Source organism: Mustela nivalis, assembly GCF_964662115.1.
Source record: "Mustela nivalis genome assembly, chromosome: 3".
NCBI classification, from domain to species: Eukaryota; Metazoa; Chordata; class Mammalia; order Carnivora; family Mustelidae; genus Mustela; species Mustela nivalis.
Window position 1 is genome coordinate 63,015,100 of NC_139022.1, and position 20,813 is coordinate 63,035,912.

At 41.3% G+C, this 20,813-nt stretch overlaps 1 protein-coding gene and 1 pseudogene across 10 annotated transcripts in view; both read left to right on the top strand.

Annotated features, from left to right (window-relative positions):
* Positions 1 to 20,813, top strand: part of MCTP1 (multiple C2 and transmembrane domain containing 1) — a gene marked incomplete at its 3' end in the record, with an annotated part of 521,765 nt that overhangs the window by 17,476 nt on the left and 483,476 nt on the right. The gene's annotated exons all lie outside the window — the stretch shown is intronic.
* On the top strand, positions 669 to 937 carry LOC309860767 (small nuclear ribonucleoprotein E pseudogene; annotated as a pseudogene). The gene has a single exon. The product of its transcript is annotated as a small nuclear ribonucleoprotein E pseudogene (transcript).

A 20,813-nucleotide genomic window follows, 5' to 3' on the forward strand; every position in this document is an offset into this window, starting at 1 on the left:
CGCCTGACGGAGAACTGAGGCCTGGTTTGCCAGGACCCAGGAGATGCAACTGCTACTGAGGACAGGCCTGTGGGTTCTGCCAGGTGGGTCAGGCCCAGGAGCACACAATGGTTCCCATCACATTAATAAGAACATCTGAGGAGACGCAGTCAGCAATGTAGGTGTCTAATGAGATGAATGGAGCCCAGACACAGAGATGTCTTCTCAGGACTCTTTCCTTATGAGCGATAGAAGCTCAACTCTTTCTGGATGTGGCTTCAACAGAGAGTGTTTCAGCTCACCCCTGAAAAGACCCAGAGCAGGCTGGATGCAGAGCTTTACACTATGCCATCGGCCCTCTCTGCCTCTGCCCTTCCCCCTCCTACTTAGGTTCCCTCAGAACTGCTTGGCTCTGGGCATCTTCCCTCTTGTTTGGTTTCCTCCAGCAGCCCTTGGCACACAGTTTTTTGAAGTGAGTCTCACTGGAATAATTGGGCTCTTACTCTACTCCTTGTGGCCAGGGGATGAGGTGCTTGGCCACATCATAGGTGTACCTTAGTGCCCCACAATGAGGGTAATCCAACCCAAACCATAGGGACTGAAAGTGAGAGAGAAGCAGGTCCTTAAAGGCAAATCGGATTGTTCTGGCCATTTTCTGAGCTAGCATGTGGTCTTTGTCGGCACCCACCATGGCATACGGTGGCCAGAGCCAGAAAGCCTAGAAGGTGATGGTGCAGCCCGTCAACCTCATCTTCAGATACTTGCAAAACAGATCTCGGATAAGGCACAAGTGACCATGCAGAGGGCTGTGTCATTGGTTTGGATGAGTGCATGAACCGTGTATTGGGTAGAGCAGAAGAGATTCATTCTAAAACAAAATCAAGAAAACAAGTGGGTCGGATCATGCTAAAAGGAGATGGTATTACCCTGCTCCAAAGTGTCTCCAACTAGACGTGATCAATGAGAAGGCCATGTAGTTTGTTTATTCAGACGTCCCTTGTTGGGAGCATTTTTCCAAAACATTTGTTCATTAATTGAATAATTAATTGTTTCGATTGCCTTCATGTTATTATCAGATGACAATACATGCTGTGGGATTGTTTCTATTAGAGAAATATTGCCGTGGGCAAGCAAAAATCACCCATGCCCTTAGGGTTCTGTCAATAATCAGCAGTTGGCAAGATGAATGATCGGGCACCTGAAACATTGATCTGTGAGCTGCTGGGCCTAGCTTCTGGCATGGGGCACAGGGTTTTCACCAGCCCTGCAGGAGAAGACTGTCTTTCCTGTATTTTTAATGTAAAATGAGCATAGTGTATGGAATGGAAAAGTACATCAGATTTCTTTTTTAATGCCCTTCTATACTATTGTAAAGCCATAGTAATGAGATGAATAATCTTAAAGTCAGCTCTGGTACAAATGATAACACTTGAGTTAACTTCAAGGCTCTCTCGTTAACTGAGGCCTAGAGTGTTAGAAAAGACCCTATCCATCATACTTTCCATAGGTAGATACTGATGCTTGGGGGATAAATGCACTGAGGAAGTTAAGATACTGCCTTCTTTTACAGGGTCTAGTCACGAGCAGGTCCTCATTCACACCCCACTTAGAAGCAGTTTCATTTTCACAAATACGCTTTGGTAGTATCCATCCATCACTGCCTCAGTTTCTCTGCTGTCTTGACTGTCGCAGTCTGGAAAAAATTTGCCTCTAGAGGATCTCTGGTTTCAGTAGAAAGGAAGAGAAGGAATCATGCAAAAGAAGAGTGGCCAAAGTGAGCTGCCCACCTCCGGAGTCAGGATCCTACTGGCTTCGCCATGGTGGGGAGAGGACTGGGCAGACTGTCTTCCAGAGTTCACTAAACCGCTAGCCTCTCCAGATCCCACATTTCTCTTCTGTAAAACTGGGCGAATAACATACTTACCCGATGGTATCCTTTAGCGTGAGTTCCTGCCACATGGTAAACACTCAACACACAATAATTATTCTCCTCTATTGCCTGCCCCCCTCGCCCGCCACAGTCACTGTTAATGGGCTGTTATTCTCCACATTTGACTTAACAGGCATTTTCTTTAAAAGTTACACCCTCGTCTTCTGGAGCCTCTCAGGTGGTTTCCTCCAGCAGCCCTTGGCACACAGTCTTAAGGACTGATCATTCCTACTTTAGCATGAATGAATTCAGCTCGGGTCAGATCCCAGGGTCCTGGGATGGAGCCCCACATCGGGCTCACTGCCCAGCGGGGAGCCTGCTTTCTCCTCTCTCTCCCTGCCTACCTCTCTGACTAGTTGCAATCTCTATCAAATAAATAAATAAAATCTTAAAAAAAAAAAAAACCCTCTCTCTGCCTGCCTCTCTGCCTGCTTGTGATCTCTCTCCGTTGGGGCGCCTGGGTGGCTCAGTGGGTTAAAGCCTCTGCCTTTGGCTCAGGTCATGATCTCAGGGTCCTGGGATCGAGCCCTGCATTGGGCTCTCCGCTCAGCGGGGAGCCTGCTTCCTTCTCTCTCTCTGCCTGCCTCTCTGCCTACTTGTGATCTCTCTCTGTCAAATAAATAAATAAAATTTAAAAAATACCTGGATAGAAAAGATTTACATTTTGATGGATAGATATACATTTTGATGGGGACGGGTAGAGTTGGTGGGAGCCCAATGGATTAGCTCAGTCTGTAGATTTTGGGGCAGTGACCTGGGCGTGAGGGGTTGCTGCTGGACTTCATTGTTGGTGAGCATGCCAAGAGGCTAGAAAATAGTAGAGTTTTGAATGGAGGTGTGCGGGAAGGGAGAATGCTATCTGAAGACTTTCTTTGATCCAGAGCTTTGCTATAGAATGAATGGACCTGGCAAAGGAGTGAACAACGTCCCATGTTCTCCTGTCCCTAATAATTTCTTGCCCCCAGAGCTTGGACTGGAGCTCCTAGGATGGTATTAGGAGGTCTCATCTGGAAACCAGCCCCATTTGTGATATTGCTTCCCTGGGCCAATGAAGTCCGTAAACAGCTTTCTGGAACCTCACCAGTTCAGGAAACAAGGGGCCGCCTGCACTTTACAGATAATAGTGTTGTGATGATTGGCCTTCCTACACTCGATAATGTTTCTTCACCACAGCCCAAGTGGAGTGTCTCTGAAGGGGTCACTTTTAGTTTCTCTCTTTGCTTAATATATGCCCTGCACATAGCAAATACTCCACAAATATGAAATCAAATTGAATAATTAATAATTTTCCTATTAATTGAAGAAAAGTTTTAATTTTAATTTTTTATTTTAATATTTTTAATATTTTATTTATTTAAGAGAGAGAGTGAGTGAGTGAGAGCAAGCACAAGCAAGGTGAAGGGCAGAGAGAGAAGTAGACTCCCCACTGAGCAGGGCGCCTGATGGGGTACTCCAGATCATGGCCTGAGCCAAAGGCAGAGGCTTAACCTACTGAACCACCCAGGCACCCCCAGTGAACTTTTTCAAATAAAACCCTGCATAAGTCCAAATTTCTGTTTTTAAAGAAAGGATTTAGTTACCATGTTTTAAATCTTCAGATTCAGAACAATTACATAAAGTCTGGAAAAAACAAACAAACAAACCAACAAACAGATGAAACCAACATAAGAGAGTTAAATGCAAACTTTTGTTCACAAAATCATAAGTTTCAGTGACTCTACCTCTTACTCCCCTGAGGATCTCATTGCTACAACTACTACAGGGACTTTATTTTTCAAGGTTAAATAAAGACAGAAATCATCAATTTCTCAAATAGAGATTTAGGATGTGATTCCGAATCTGTCTCTGCTCACAGCTTTCCACATAGTCCTCCCTCGGGTTTTTGCTGAGAACTGACGTAGGCATCTTCATCTCAGTGTTGGTCCTTTTATATTATTTACATTTTTATTTTGAGGTGTCATTCCTTTTCATCCTCCGAAGATATTTGCAGAGTGCCTACCTTAGACACTATGCAGGGAGCAGCAATGTAGGGGTGCCCGCTCGCCTGCACTGTTTCATGGCAGTCTCTCAGAAGTCTCCTTGATTAAAAAAAAGTGTCCTTCGACTGTGGACTTCATTTTCAATAGTTTGATCATCTTGGGGCACCTGGGTGGCTCAGTCAGTTAAGCATCTGCCTTGGGCTCAGGTCATGATCCCAGAGTCCTGGGATCCAGTCCTGCGTCTGGCTCTCTGCTCAACAGGGAGCCTCTTCTCTCTTCCCACTCCCCCTGCTTGTGTTCCCTCTCTCAGTGTGTCTCTCTGTCAAATAAATAAATAAAATCTTAAAAAAAAAAAAAGAGTTTGGTCCTTTTAAGACCTATGACAACAGTAAAGTAGTAGTAGTCATCGTTGTCGTCGTCATCTACCAGGCAAAGACTTAGTGAGGACAGAGCCATTGTGAAACTTCTGTCCTCCAGCCACATCTCCTTCTCTGGGGCTGTGCCCTTCCTCCCACCCCTAGGGCTGTGGGTTGTGATGGCTCCACAGCTGTGTCCCTCACTGGGCATTGCCCTAGACCATGGGAAACTGCCTCTCCCAAGGTTGGCTCCCTCCAGTAGGGTGCTGAGAGCCGATGACTGCTTGATGAGAGGTTACAAAGGCCCAGCCCTGTTGCCTCCATTGGGGGCACCTCTGCAGTCCAGGCTCCTTGTGGGATCTATTTCGATGCTGTTGAGACCACATTGTGGGCCACTTCCTCCCTCCCAATCCTGCCCCCCTCACGTCTTTACAGGTGCATCTTAAGGGGTACCGCTTTTACCCCAAAAACCCATCTGCACGCAGCTCTTCATCATAGAGAATATTTCTAAGAAACTCTTCTAACAGACACTATTGTTGGATTTCTTTCTTTTTTTGTTTTAATGTATCTTTTTTTTTTTAAGATTTTATTTATTTATTTGATAGAAAGAGATCACAAGTAGGTAGAGAGGCAGGCAGAGAGAGAGGGGGGAAGCAGGCTCCTTGCTGAGCAGAGAGCCCGACTCGGGGCTTGATCCCAGGACACTGAGATCATGACCTGAGCTGAAGGCAGAGGCTCAACCCACTGAGCCACCCAGGTGCCCCTATTGTTGGATTTCTTGAAGTGATCTCTAAGTTTTCGGAAGAAACAGTTAGATGTCATGGAAACAATGCCAATGGTTTTGAAGTTTGGTGATACATGGACATTTTGAAGACAATCAAGGGAAGTTTTGCTGGTGTGGTTACACCCAGGCTTAAAATAACATTTATGGGAGGATGAAGAAACACGAACCTGCCGAGGGATGGGCATTAGGCGGCACCAGAGGGCAGCAAAGTTAAAAGGAGAGACATACTACAGGAAATCATTTGTTATAGAGTAAAGATTTTAAGTTTTTAAATAAGTGTTTTTAAGAAATCACCAAATGCTAACGTGGGAGCAATCTTTTTTAGCTACAGAATCACACTCTGGCCTGGAGATTCAAATGTTGCAAAAAATTAGTTGAAAAGCGCCTACCACTTACTATTCCTATACTATCTAACTACAGAGATCCGGAAATGATCTTTCGCTGTCAAATGAAGAATTCTATGAATTAGGTGTTCTTTTATGATTTATAAAATAATAAGGTCTTAAGGTGGTTAAATATCATTCCTGATAGTATATTTGCCTGGAGTATAGCAGCCTCTCAAGTGTTTATTGAATGAATGCAAGAATCGGTGGATAAGATTGGGAGTTGAATGCAAATTCTGGATTTATCTATTTATTTTATTTTATTTTACTTTATTTTATTTTGTTTTATTTTTACTATTGAGAGAAATGGAACTTAGTTCAGAGAAGCTGCACAATCAGGGGTGTCTGGGTGGCTCAGTCAGTTACACGTCTGCCTTCAGCTCAGGTCATGATCCTATGGTCCTGGGATCCAGCCCCCCACGGGGCTCCCTACTCAGCGGGAAGCCTGCTTCTCCCTCTCCCACTCCCCCTGCTTGTGTTCCCTCTCTCGCTGTCTCTCTCTCTCTCTCTGTCAAATAAATAAATAAAATTAAAAAAAGAAAAAAGCTGTACAGTCTAACGGGTCTTCCAATATTATTGGTTATTATTGTGATTAGATAAATATGTAACTTTGACTTTCTTAAAAACATAGGATGAACTCCTAGGAATCTAGTGCTAAGACATAATCAAAGGTATGAACCAATGTAGGACATGACAATAATCAAAGGTATGAACCAAATATCTCCAATGTAGATATTTGCTCATCACAGTTACTTTTAACAGGGAAAAATTGTCAAGGGCTCACATATTCAACGATAGGGAAATGCTTAAAGAATGTAATGCTCATCTCTTACGTTTCCTGTAAGTCATTATGTGATCATTTAAAATACTTTCAAAATATTTGAGTATTCATTTTAAATGAACTTTATTTTTAGAACAATTTTGTAATTTATCAAAAATTACAAAGATGGCACAACAAATTCCCATATATTCAACACTCAGTGTCCCCTATTATTAACATTCAGCATTACTGTGGTACATTTGTTATAGTTAATGAACTGACATTATTATTAATTTAAAGCCTTCATTCAGGTCTCCTTAGGTTTTACCTAATGTCGTTTGTTTGTTCTGGGATCCCATCCAGTATACCAGTGGTATTTTGTCATGTTTCCTTAAACTCCTAATGAGTATGACAGTTTTTCAGACATTCCTTCTTTTCGATGACCTTGATAGGCTTGAGGAGTATAGTCAGATATTTTGCAGACTGTTTCTCAATTGGGATTTGTCTGATGTTTTTCTCATTATTAAATCAGGGTTATGGGTTTTGTTGGGGAAAGGCCACAGAGGAAGAGTACCACTCTCATCAGATCTTATCAAGGGCGCACACACCCCACCTGCCTCATTGCGGTCAGTGTGAACATTGGTCACTTACCAGAGGTAGCATGTAGCAGGCTTCTGTAAAGTTATTCCTCCCGCCCCACCACGTTCCATACTGTATTCCTTGGAAGGAGGTCATCACGCAAAGCTTATCCTTAGGGAGTGGGAAGTTATGTTCCACTTCCGCGAGGGTGGAATATTGACATAAATTGTTTGGAATTCAGCAGAAATGATTTATCTAGTCTCCCCATTATTTATTTATTCAATCATTGATTTATGGCAGGATGGACTCACGGATATTCATTTTATACTTTGTGTTTAACCCAACACTAATGTATTTACTCTTTTGCTCAGATTGCTCCAGCTTTGACTATAGAGAGCTCTTTCAGCTGGCCTCTGTATGCCTTTGGCTTACTCCCATCTTTGTACGTGTATTTATTTTCTGCAGTATTTCCTCACTTTTTTACTCAAAGTTGCACAAGGCTCATCTCTTATGTTTCCTGTCCTAGTCCTGGAAATAACTATTTCCCAAAGGATCCCTAGCTCCTTTTACTGGAGAATGGTATTAGAAACTGAGATCTGGGGGCGCCTCTCTCTCTCTCTCTCTCTGTCAAATAAATAAATAAATAAACACTAAAATGAGACAGATCTTACGTAGCTCCTCAGACTGTATCTTACTAATCATTAAGCAACATTCTCAAGGTATATACCATGAATTAAACCAGAAGTTGTTATCAATCTCTGTTCTGAGGAGAATTTGAGGACAGTTAATGTAATGAGGGAAATTTCCCGGTGACCACAGTGTGTTGAGATGTACTTACAGTGTTAAAATAATTCAACAACATTATTCTTATGTCAGGATTTCTGAAACTTCGGTAAGTCATAGTATCTGCCATACCTACCTACCTACCACCTGTACAATATGTGTTTAATGGTTTTCTCTAAACTGACTTTTTTTAAACTTTAGGTACACTTTTTTTTTTTTTAAGATTTTATTTATTTGACAGAGAGTGGGATCACAAGTAGGCAGAGAGACAGGCAGAGAGAGAGAGAGAGAGAGAGAGAGGGTGAAGCAGGCTCCCTGCTGAGCAGAGAGCCTGATGCGGGGCTCTATCAGAGAACCCTGAGATCATGACCTGAGCCGGAGGCAGAGGCTTTAACCCACTGAGCCACCCAGGCACCTCTAGGTACACTTGAGAAAGAAAAAAAATTTTTTTTCACTCCCCAAAGTAAAAATCTATCATAAATAGAATATGAACACAAAACAAATTGCATTAGAACAAAACAATCATTAAAGTTAAAAAAAAATAAAGTGAAGGGTGTGCTGTAGTAAAGTCAGCGTGTAAAAATATGGTCTAAAATTTCTTTATGGTTTTGGACCCTGTTTTAGCACCTCATCTTGCTTTTTTTTGCTCCTTCCAACTAAGCTGCACTCTCCTTAACTTACAGCTTTTTATTGGTTACCCCTCTCCCTGTTATGCTGTTTCTTTTACCTGGAGAATTTAGTTCATGTCTGTTCATTTGCCAGCTATCAACTCATCCTCAAGGAAGCCATTCTCTGTCTTTCTGACTTGATCAAATCTCTAATTATATGGTTCTTTCCTTTATATACTCTGCTTTGAAGCACTGTTCCCAGTTGGGATATTATAATAGTTGTTTGAGTGCCCATCTTTTTAGTGTCCTCCATGAGGTGTGGATCTGGACACACTGTTGTATTCCAAGCATGTTGGATTGTGCCTAGCCTATAGGAACTCACTAAATACTGAAATGTATGACTAATCAAATATAACACTCCCTAGGTGTTTGACATTATGATTGGTGAATTCCAAATATCCCTCGTGAGTGTCGTATTTTTCCTCTCCTCTTAATTTGTCCCCAGCCCTCCCAAGGGCCCACCCCAGGTCATGTTGAATATGACTAAGGATGAGGGATAGGAATAAACACCAACTAGCTTTTTGTGACCCTGAGAAGGATTTTGAGGTTCAAGCCGTGTCCTCCTTACTCATCTCAGACTCCTGCTGGCTGGCAGCTGACGTCCATCTGCGTTCAGCACTGAGAGGTGGGTTGAAAGAGAGAGAAGCCAGAGTATTTGTCCTGACACTGCTCTGCCTCTTAGAGAGGCTCTGGCAAGGGTATTACGTCTCTTGTGCCTCCAACCCCCACACCCCCAACTCATTGCAGTGTGATACCTGCCTCACCACTGGGCCATAGCCACCTCCTCCCTTTGTCCATTCCTCCTAAGGGTGAGTTCAGCTCACCCTTGACTTTTTGCCAAACTCTGGGTTGCCTTGTGATCCCCTGTTTGGCTTCTCAGCTTGTCCACCATCTGTGCAGCCAGGTCCCCATGTTATATACTCCCTTTGCTTCAACTATTCAGAGTGGTGTGTATTTCCCTTCTGGGACCCTGATTTCTTCAGAAATCTGGCTAAAAAGAGGAGAAAACAAGCAAGCTTGTACACCACTGCTCTTGTAAGAAAGTGATTTCTTCAGTAAAATAAATTTGCAACAATAAATTTTACTATCAAATCCTGGGAGTCAGTATGGCCCATAGCCTAAGATGCAGACCCGTCTGGGCATGCTGGGAATGGTCTGCTGGCAGACGGGCCCTAGACCAGCCCAGATAGTGCTGGGCGCACCCCAGGATAGTTTCCTAACACCTTGCTAGAAAAGAAACTCTCATTTATTTTCCTTCTTTTTAAAATTAAATTAAATTAATTAAATTTATTTATTAGAAGTATTTTTTATATATTTTTTATTATGTTCAGTTGGCCAGCATATTTTCCTGTTTTCTTTCTTTATTCCCCCTTTCTCTCCTTTCCTTCCTCCCTCTCTTTCATCCTTCTTTTTTTGAAAAATATCAAAGAGTAAATCAAGTAACAAAGCAAAAGAAGAAAGGCGTAAGGTGACTCAAACTAGAGTTCTCCCCCTCTAAGTAACCATGTGGCAGAACCTGATGTGCATTTTTACTGGAAGAGTTCCATTAAGTACAGTTTTCAGCTCTTTATGTAAGAACATCTGATACTTCTGATTCGCTATCCATGCCCCGAGCTATAGATGAACCACGTTCCCTTGCATGGGTTTATGGCTGTACTTCTTCCTGATTCAGTGCTAGGATGCATACGTTGCTTAGGGAGGGCAATAATTCACTGATTTGTGGAGAGGAATTGTTGAGAAGCTCTGGAAGCCCAATCCTTAAAGGCAGGCTGCATTTTGATGCTGAGGGAATGAGTCTGTATTAATTCCTGGTTCTCTGACTCTCTGCTTTATATGTAATATCTAACCTTTGTTCTTTGGGCTCCTGTTTAAAATAGGAAGCATGAATCACAGAGCTCTAATTTTATCTTTTCCGAGAAAAGGGTTAACACCAGCTCTTCTTAGTATCCCCAATGTGTTTTTAGCCTCAGGCTCTAGGACCTATATTTTCACCATTCTTCATAGGGCTGGGGGTGGGATCAGTGCACTGTGGGGGAGGGGAGGATCCCACCGTGGCTTTGCAGTGTCATTCAGTTCATTATCTCCCTGCTCTGAGTAGAAAGCTTTTAGTTTTATTTCCTTCCCAGCCCTAGTATATGGTCAGGAAATGAAAGAATGAATTCTAAGAAGGACTGCTATTCAATTCTTTAAGTTATCGAAATTTTACCAATTCTTTAAAGTTGAGAAAAGTGCTGACATCCTCAAATGTCTCTGGCTATTTCCATTTAGGGTTTTCTCTCTCCATCATGTGGTGAAGACTGGCTCTCTGTCAGACACTGGGCTCGTGCTGGGAGGACAGACAGTGGTAGGAAGACCTGGTTACCACTCTTGAGTTGACAGCCTAGAATAGTCACTTGTTCACCTTTGGAAAGATCTGTATTGGAACAAGAATGTTTAACTCCTATAATCTCCTGCAACCTCTTTAAGTTTGGAACACAACATTGGCTTTCAACTTTTCATGATTATGGCCATATTAAGAATCACATTTTACAGCAGACTCTGGACACACACGCATGGTTTAAAATTCAAGACACTTCATAAGGTAACTTCTGATATTTTCCATTCCAGTCCATTTTTTAGTAGAGTTGCTGGTTTTGACCATTGTATCAATTTTATGTCCCACAGATGGGTTGTAACCCACAATTTGTTAAAAGCTAATATCAATATAATTTGGAAATGTTATACAAATTAGGACAGCAATGCTCCCAGAAGATGATTAATTGACTTGGCTGAATCGGAGCTGAGAGTGCAACATCCTAGAGTTTTCTCGCCTGCCTCTACATTTCAATAGCACCTATATAGATAATTAACTTGGCAATTAATATATGCAGTGGGTTTTGAAGCATATATTCTTCTATTGTCTTAAGCACCAATTAAAATTTTTTAAGTATTACTAAGCATCTCAGTATAACATCCATGTCTGTGTTTCTTTATAGCCCCACGTGACTCACCATAATAACTTATATGGAAGAGTCAGTGTTAATTTTTTTTTTTTTTGAGATTAGATACTGAAAGACTTCATTTGTAGATGATCAGAAAGGACAACAGGCTTTACTAATAGTTAAACTTCAGGTTAAGGTATAAACTCTGGACCTAGTCTTCATTGGTTGGAATTCTGGCTTCAGCATTTACTAACTGTGTGGTTATGAATGGAATGCTCCAGTAGTTTATGGTTTGGGAGACTAAGTTATTCAAATTTTTACTAACTGAATTTTTAGCAGGCATAGTAAACTTGTCTAGTGAGTTAAAACATCTAGGAATTTATTGCCAGTTCAATAAAATGTTAATATAATAATGGGTATTTTATGGCCCAGACTACAAGTATGTTTAGTAATCAGGAAAATTGCAAACTAAACAATAGGGTGTCTGTTTTAGGATATTGGATTATGCTTTCAAATGAGCAAATTTACAATTCTCCGTCCCCTCCACAGTTTCATATGCAATGAAATGAAATGTCTTCTTTTCAGAACGTTTAATAGTCCTGTCTTTGTGTGTTAGTCTGAATTTACAGATTTATTATTTTCTTAGTACTTATACCTTTATGTTAGTCTAATTATGTGTCCTGTGGTTATTAAAGGATATATGGCAATTTGGCCCTTTTTAAAGTAATTCTTTTCATGAATTTTCATTGGGAAAGAGCAAAGACAAAGATTCAGTTCACTGTGGCAGGAACCTTAAAAATATAAAACTGTAGAACTACAGTTTTTAAAGAAAAAGTGGGAAATGGAAATATATGAAAACCCCATCCTCTCTCAAAAACTGGGTCTGAGATTTTACTACTCTTACAAGTCAACCAGTTAGTTGCCATACTTTCATGGATGTTGACAGAAGACACTAGAACCCTGGGTCAGAGACAAAGGACTTTATGATTTATGACATAGCAGATGAGCTTTATTATATATCTCTCTTCTTTTGCTTTTCATTCTTCATTTCTCACACAATAAAGTCGAAAAGCCCATAATAGGAAATAAATATTGGGTCCTCTGTGACCCCTGGATACCTCATCTCTCAACAGTTCCGTAGTCAAACTATGCTCTGTTCATACTGTAGTTCTCCAGATTCCATGCTTACTCATTTCAGGTGCTTTCAGTCCTCTCCTTCTGCTTGAGATGTCCTTCTCTCTTTTCTTAACATGTTTACCTCTTTCTCTCCTTTAAGTCTCACCTCTTCTAGTCATATCACCTCTTCTAACACAAATGAGCCTTAACCTGCCATCTGTATTTTCTGTTCCTATTCTCTTTCTGTACTTGTCCCTCTCTCAGTACTTGGCGTAGTTGTTATAGTTTCCTTTTCATAATTTTTATGTTCCTGGAGAGCAGACACTGTCTTGTGTTTTTAGGTTTATGCCCAGTACCAGCACAGAACCTGGCCCTGAGCTGACTCTCATAGCCGTTTGGTGAAAGAGCAAATGGATGAGTAAATAAGGGAGGAATTCAGGAGTTAGTGACTGAGGACTTCCAGATCAGGGAGAGCAAGGATGACCTAATTGTTACATTTTATTTACATTTGGATAGCTATATGTATTCCAGTGGAAGAAATGTAGGAATGTCTTATAGTATTGCTTTGATCCCTAATTAGTTCTGTTTTAGAAAAAAAAAGAAAAAAGAAGAAGAGTTATCACACATTACCTTTCCTATAATCTTAAGTTTAAAATGATGTATCTGGAAGGTAAAGAGAGCTGATGTCAAATAGTTATTGTCTACCAGGCATTGTGTTAGATTTTCTCCACATTTTTATAATTCATTTAATCTTTATAATAGTCCTAAGAAGGGATGCCCGGGTGGTTCAGTCAGTTAAGCATCTGTCTTCAGCTCAGTTCATGATCCAGGTTCTGGGATCAAGTTCCGCATCAGGCTCCACACTCGGTGGGGAGCCTGCTTCTTCCTCCGCCTGCCACTCCAGGTTTGCCTGCCCTTCAAGCAGGGGCTTGTGCTCTTTCTCTCTCTCTGGAAAATAAATATATTCATTAAATTAAATAAAGAGTCCTAAGAAGATAAAGTTAATTTCCTCTTCTTCCTAATGAAGAAGTTGAGGCTCAGATAGGAACATAAAATGCCCCAAGTCACAAGTTTACCTTAAACCTTCACTAAGAGCTTATGATGTGTCAGGCATTACTGTAAGTGCTTACATATAATCATGTACTCTGAGGTAGGTATTATTTTTAATACCCACTTTTTAGATGAGGAATCAAATGCAGAAATATAGGAACTTCCCCATCAGTTCACTCCTTGTTGCCATCTGTTCCTCTAAGTCCTTGAGTAGATTTATAATAGCTGCTTTGCAATCTTTGTTTAATAATTCTAATACCTGAATCATCATTTCATGGTTTGTTTCTCTTGACTGCCTTATTGCTTGACTGTGAGTTGTGTTTTGCTGTTTCTTATGTCTAGTAATTTTCTTATTGTATGCTGTATACCGTAGATGATATATTGTATGCAAACCGAGTTATCTCCTTTTCTACTCTAGAGCATACTTTTTAGTCCAAGGCATGGGGGCTCAACTGAATATTTCAGATTTTCAGCAAGATCTCTTCATTCTGTTTGTACCAGAATTCCATCTTCCAGCCCTGTTCAACCTTTGTACAACTTCATTCAGCTCTCACCTCTGTATTAGATGATGTCTGCTAGGCTTCTTTATTTATACCAAAGACTCATTATAAATTCCCATAATGACTTCTAGCCTGCTCTCTTCCCATCCTCTGAAGCTTGGGATTCTTTTTTCTCTGCCCCTTTGGCTTACTACGATCCCTGTTCCACTTGGTATCTGTTATCCTGCACTGCCCCAGTAAACTCCAATCCTGGACTAACCTAGAGTTAGTTTTCTCTTCTTTCCAGAACCACAATTGTATGCTACCTTTTTTGGGGGAGGGGGGTGGTTCAAAAACAGTAAGCTCTTATATGTGCCCATTTTCTAGTTGTCTCTTCCTTTGTCTGTTTTAAACGAACCATATATTTTCTTATCATAAGAGATCTTCCCATGAGTTTTATTTATCCATTGTTTTCACAGTTCCTCATTATTACATCATCAAGAGGTGAGATCCACGCTTAATAAAACTAAATTTCCCTTGTTCTCATAATTATAAGGAGGATCAAAGTCCTTATGTCATATATGTATATGCATCATACATATATATGATACATATATATGCACACATATTTTCTGAGAGCTGGGATTCACCTTGTCCATTGATTTACACATTCTCAATAGCTATAGTTGTTCTTATTTCATTAAAGTTGTTTTTGTTTTGTTTTGTTTTGTTTTTAGGTTTTTATCTTGTTTTCTCATTTGGAACATCTTCCTCTGTTTCTTCATTTTCCTTGACTCTCTGTGTTAGCTTCTGTGCTTTAGATGAACAGCCTTAGTCTTGAAGGAGTGGCCTCATGTAGGAGATGAACCTTATCATTCAACCTTGCTCTAGGTCTTGGTTGTCTTTTTTAAACCTTTGTGACTATCCAAGCATCTTATTTTATTTTTCATAGCTTCCAGTGGTTGAGGGTGCCAAGTTCTTCCCCAAAAGGGGAAGAGTTCACTTAACACATAGATTCAGACCAATTGGAAGCCAGACCCTCAAGCAGCAACTTTTAAGTATGCAAGTATATATAATCCTATGGGATGAAAAGCATAAGCCCCACCAGCCACCAGTGCAGGCAATCTGGAAGCAGTCCACTGGGTAGCATTTGGGGTCCAGATGAGTGTATGAGCGCCTTTCTGGGAGATACTGGCAAGCTGTAGGTAGACAGAGAGAGAGGGAGGCAGAGGTAGAGGGAGAGTGTAGAGATAATGCTTGTCAGAGGAGAAAAAAAGCAAGAAAAGGAAAAAAATAAAGCATAGAGTTTTGTTTTAAAGATGGCATCCACTGGCTGCAGCAAGACAGAAGGAGAGTGTAAAGATGGCACCCATCAATCTCTATCCCCAGAAAGCACCCCAGAAGTTTCCCAAAATGTGTGTCAAGTCAGATGCTTTCCCTCAGGCTGATGTTCCAAGACAAGCAATCGGGCTGTTCCCACACAACGTCCAGGCACTCTTGACTATTTCCATGCTATGCCCTGAGGTGGGTGAGTCCAACTGTTCAAGCCCCTTAAGAGACATGTCTTGGTTTGCTATAGCCTCTGCATTTTATGGATGTGAGCCATGTTGGTTTTCAGAGTTAGGTGTTTTGGGGACTCATCTCCCAGGTGCAGGTCTTAAAAATTGGGGTGGCTGATACAGGGTTCAAAGCCTTTGCTCCTTAAGGAGAAGCTTGGGGTTTTTTGTTCCCTCTGGATTATGGCTCACTGCACCAGAGGTGGTTTATGGTGAGACTGTGTGCCAGCCTCTCCTACTGCTTTGTTGTGTGCTTTCTCTGGCTCACCCAGTGCATAGGAGTTGCTCAGCTGGTTCTGACTTTTTTCAGAGGAAGTTGTGCCATATGTAGGTATAGATTCTCTGTATTTGTTGGTAGAGGGGAGTAGGTGAGGTCACAGTCCTCTTACATTGCCATCCTGAACCGGAAATTCTGATTTTGACAGGAAGTTCAATGACTTCTTTTTGAGAGTAGTACTTTATGACATTAAAAAAAAAAACAGCTTTATTGAAGCTTAATTGTCATGTAATAAATTTCACATGTTAAAAGTGTGTACAGTTTGATGAGTTTTGAAATATGTACACATCTGTAAAATCCTCATTATAATCATTTCCACAGATCCAGGAAGTTTCCTTATGACAGTTTTAGTCCTTCCATTCCTCCATCCATTAGCCTATATTACCGCTGATCTGATTTATGTAATAATAGCTTTACTTTGCATTTTCTAGAATTTTATCTAAGGGAGATCTTATACTATGCATTTTGGAGGGGCCTGGATTTTTTCACTCAGTATATTCTAAAGATCTATTTGTGTTGTTTCAGATATTAGGAGTTAATTCCTTCTTATTATGGATCATATGGATATATTTCAATTTGTTCATTATGTCTGTTAATGGGCATTTGGGTTATTTCCACTTTTGAGCTCTTACAGATAAGGCTGGAAATGTAAAATCTGTCATTGCTTCCAGTAAAATAGTCCATGATTGCTTCTCACAATTTAGTAATTTAGGGACTCTTGTTTAAAAAACTGACTTTTAAAAGGTCCCAACCCAAGCTGACCAAGGCCTTCCGGTAATTCTTGCAAGGCTGGGCTGTATGGCCTCATCCTACATGACTCACCTGTCTCCTGACTCCCTGACCAGTGCAGCATCCATTGATGCCCTCGGGTCACGTTTTCACACCCTGGCTCAGAGCAGCAAGTCTGGGGCTCTCCCGTCAGGACCCCTGGGGCATATCACAGATGTCTCCTGTTGAATGACCCTTGTTGCTCTGGTGTAGGACTAGCCCCTCTCCCTCACACTAACGGGACATAGGGTGTTAGGCTGGAGTAAGGGAAAGGGACAGATCATGTGGGGAGAGGAGTTTGATCTTGGATTGCTACCCTAACATTGGCCTCTAACCTGTGATTTCCCTCAACTCCTGGGAGAGATATCTAAAATCTCTTAGGGACCCAGACCCCTAATCATCCCTCTCCCTCATTTTGGGAGGTAGAAAGGGCATACGTCTCTTTTCCCTAATCCAGGGGTCAGTAGATAAGGGATACGAGGTTGTTGTAATGCCTATGGTGCCTCCACTAGACTCTCTACTTATCCCGTTGCCAGGGGAGGGGACTTGGGGCTGGAACTCCATTCACCAAAGCTGGTATGGCCTCTCATTCCTTCAGATCTCTGGAAGGGTTTACGCCAAAATGAATGTGTGTCAGGGGAGGCTTGCTGGTGGGTCAGTGGTCCTCAGGATGTGGCAGAAATATCCAGTGTGTAAAATGGAACTTGGCATGGAATACAGTAGACAGTCAACAAATATGAGGGAGGGATTGGAGCGGGAAGGATTGACGCACTAACTTTTGTAGCTATCTAGCCACGCCTAGAGTGGAAGGGGGCGGGAGCTAAGCTGGGGCAGGGCTGCTTGGGGCTAGGCATAGGGGTGGGAAGGGCTGTTCTGGTGGACTCTGACCACTGTGTTATATGTGGAGGGTGTCCCCCTGTGTCCTACAACTCCTGCTGTAGTAATAAACTGTAGCAAAAAAAAAAAAGATGCCAACCATCAGAAAATTTTCAGAGATCCAATTAAATCTCCAAATGACTGAGTTTTATAGTACTTTTCCTCTTTGATTTTTCTTTCTTTCTTTTTTTTTTTTTTCTTAAATTAAATGCCTCACCAGAAGTGAGAAAGAGAGAGGAAGAGAGTGAGAGAGAGAGAGAAAGTAAAGAGTAATATAACAATTTAGAAATATCTAGTTTTGTTGGTTAAAGACAAACCTGTTCATTTCTTAGTCAAAAATAGCCCCAGGGCTGTGATTTAAATGAGTAAGGGTCACATAATTTCAGTGAAATGATTAAGTTTTTCTCACTAAGCCTTTTGCATAGGCGTTTTGATTCATAAAGGTCTTGATATTCATTAAACCTTAAAGTCGATTTATATTTTTATTTCTCTACCTATTTTCTCTCAGTGAGAAACTGTTGTTCAGTGTTTCCTTTTTTGTAAGTTTGTAACTTTCTAGCTCTTCAGTCCATTTTGCTTTGCGTGGCTGTGCTTTAAATCTCCTCCCGAAGAGGAAATGAATCATTTCTATACAGTAGTGTGTAGGTGTTTGATGAATGTTGCTGCCAGGTAGAAATAGACTGGAATGCCAGTGTAAATGGAGTTTTACAGCTATGAAAATCTGAAGGATTTTAATTTTCTTGGGAATTTAAATTGAGGGAAAATAACTTCAGACGTTGGTAAGGGCTTAATGTTCTTTGGGCAGACTAAAAAGTGGTACAGATGTTAAGAATTTACCAATGGCCTAATGGAAGAATGGCATGTTCTTTGAGATGTTTTGCCCCCTAAAATATTTTTGGGGATTATGCAAGTTTGGACAGGATGATACCCCCAGGATATTATGGGCCTGATGTGTCAGATCAACCTAGATCATTTTTTAAATTTAAATTCAGTTAGCCAACATATAATGCATCATTAGTTTCAGATGTAGTATTCAATAATTCATCCGTTGCGAATAACACCCAGTGCTCATCACATCACGTGCCCTCCTTAATGCCAGATCAGTTTTCAAGATTTCTGACTGCTGTGAATTTACAGAATCTCCACGTCCATGTGTTTTTCAGACTGCTGTGGTACTAGAAATGAGGAAGTGAGTTGTGCAGTATCTTCCTCCACAGACTTCTTAATGTTCTAAAAATAATGGCATCGGCCTCATTTCAGAGACCGTAAGAAGTTGCGTTGCAAATAGTACATTGTCCTACAAAACACCTACCATACTGAGACACAAGAATGGTCTTTACCTCTATAGAAAGACTGGTTGAGTGCTTTTTAGGCACAACTCCCACATGGATAGGATATATTACATATGAAGCACAATTACATGTAGTAGATATCTGGTTAATTATATGTTTTCTTAATTTATGACAGTGCCTAGAGTGGCACCTTACATATAACATGTACTTAATAAAGTCTCATGAAAATAGGTGAATTAGAAACTGAAAGATGTGCACAGTAAACTCTAAAATAGTTCTTTGAGGTATGATCGTGAAACTATATTTTAGACTTTGCAATCTTTAATCAGATGTAATAAATAATACACAAAGTGTGAAAAAAAAAGTATTAGAAAGAGTGACGTACCTCGAAATCTCAGTTGAAAGTGAACATCTATTTAGTAAGGCAGATGTGTCGTATAGTAGCACAGAAACTCTAGGGACAATCTAATGACAGGTGGGGCTGAGAAAAAAATGTAAAATAATTTTTACATGAGATTATGATAATTGTTACCAATTACACAAAGTTTCACAGTTACTCGTACTGTCCATGAACCAGTGTGTTTTGGTGAAATTGACTTCAGCCCAGCCTCAGCTTTGGCTAAATGTGGATTTTAAGACTCAGCCTCCATTCGATGGAGGTGCACACAGAGATTAGTAGACCGTAAAAGGAAGATTTTTAGTTCAGTTTGGGTCAGGGAAGTTTTCCTGAGTTGTCTCCAAGGAGGAGTGGGAGTTCGTGAGGTAAAGAAGGGAGGGGTGTGGTAACTACAAAGGAGGAGAATGGATCCCGGGATGTTCAGCATTGCTGAGGCTGAGCTTGAGGCTAGGATTGTGGCTGGTGAAACTGGGGAGGAACTGGGTCCTGCCGGATTTCTCTGCCAGGCTGGATGGTTTAGGCTTTCCCTTCTGAAAAAAACGTAAGGAGAGGAATGACTTGCTCAAAGTTGTATCATTCTTGATAGTTTGAGTGGCAGCAATGTGAGGTTGGATTTGACAGAGTTTAGGAAGTTACTGGGATAGCGAAGGGACAAGGTGAGGAGAACCCAAATGAGACACTGGCAGAGTTGAGAAATGTTTCAGACATAAACTCAATAAATGTGTTGTTTATTGGGTTTGGGGAGCCTGAAGGGGTTCTTAGCAACTGCCTCAGCTGTGTAGAGGAGTAGCCAACTAAACTGTGGTAGGTTTAGAGATGTGAATGTAGGGGGAGGTGAAGTCTATGGTGAGAGAAGGTGTGATAATTGAGCTTTGTGCCAATGAGCTATCCAGATGGAGGCCACCAGAGATCTGGATGCATGCTCCTAAAGCTCTCAAGAGTGACACACACCCTAAGGGAGCTGTAGGTTTGAGACCCATCCACAGGTGGATGATGGATAAAGTGATGGAAGAGGGTGGATCATTTGAGAAGAACAGCGGAGTGTTAGAAGGTGATAAGTGCTCTGGTTAAAAGAAAACCAGGGGGCGCCTGGGTGGCTCAGTGGGTTAAGCCTCTGCCTTCGGTTTGGGTCATGATCCCAGGGTCCTGGGATCGAGCCACGCATCGGGCTCTCTGCTTGGCGGGGAGCCTGCTTCCTCCTCTCTCTCTTTCTCTCTCTGCCTGCCTCTCTGCCTACTTGTGATCTCTCTGTCAAATAAATAAATAAAATCTTTAAAAAGAAAAAGAAAAAGAAAACCAGAAAATGGTCAGAAGAATGAAGAGGGCTTTGAGGGAAAGGGTTTGATGTGTAAACTGAGTAGACAGTGAGGGCTTAATTGGGAGGGTGATATTGGAACACAGATTTGAAGGATATGAAGCAGTCAGTCATGTGCATTTCCAGGAGATGAGTATTGCAGGCCAGAGGAGATGGCCATGGCAAGAGCCTTGACTTAGGAACCTGTCTACAGTGTGGTAGGAATATGGAGGATGTCAGAGAAGCTGGGAGGGACACGTGAAGTATTGCAGGGTTTGAGCAAAGTGATAGCATGGCATGACTTAGATTTTTAAGGAATCATTACAGATGCTGGGCTGGGAATAGACTCAGGGTAGACAATAGGGTAAGCAAAGATCATAAGGAAGCTGATGCAGCAACTCATAGAAAGCTTCTACCCTTATCTCCTGCTGAACCCTGAGCTCACTGCATATATGCGCCTCTCTTAACCTCAGGGCCTTTGCACATGCCAATCTTCTTATAAACTATCCTCTTTGCTGTTTATCTTTGCCTAACTAACCCTGCCTGCTTTTTTAGATCCCTTTTAAATACCACTTAGTCAAAACAG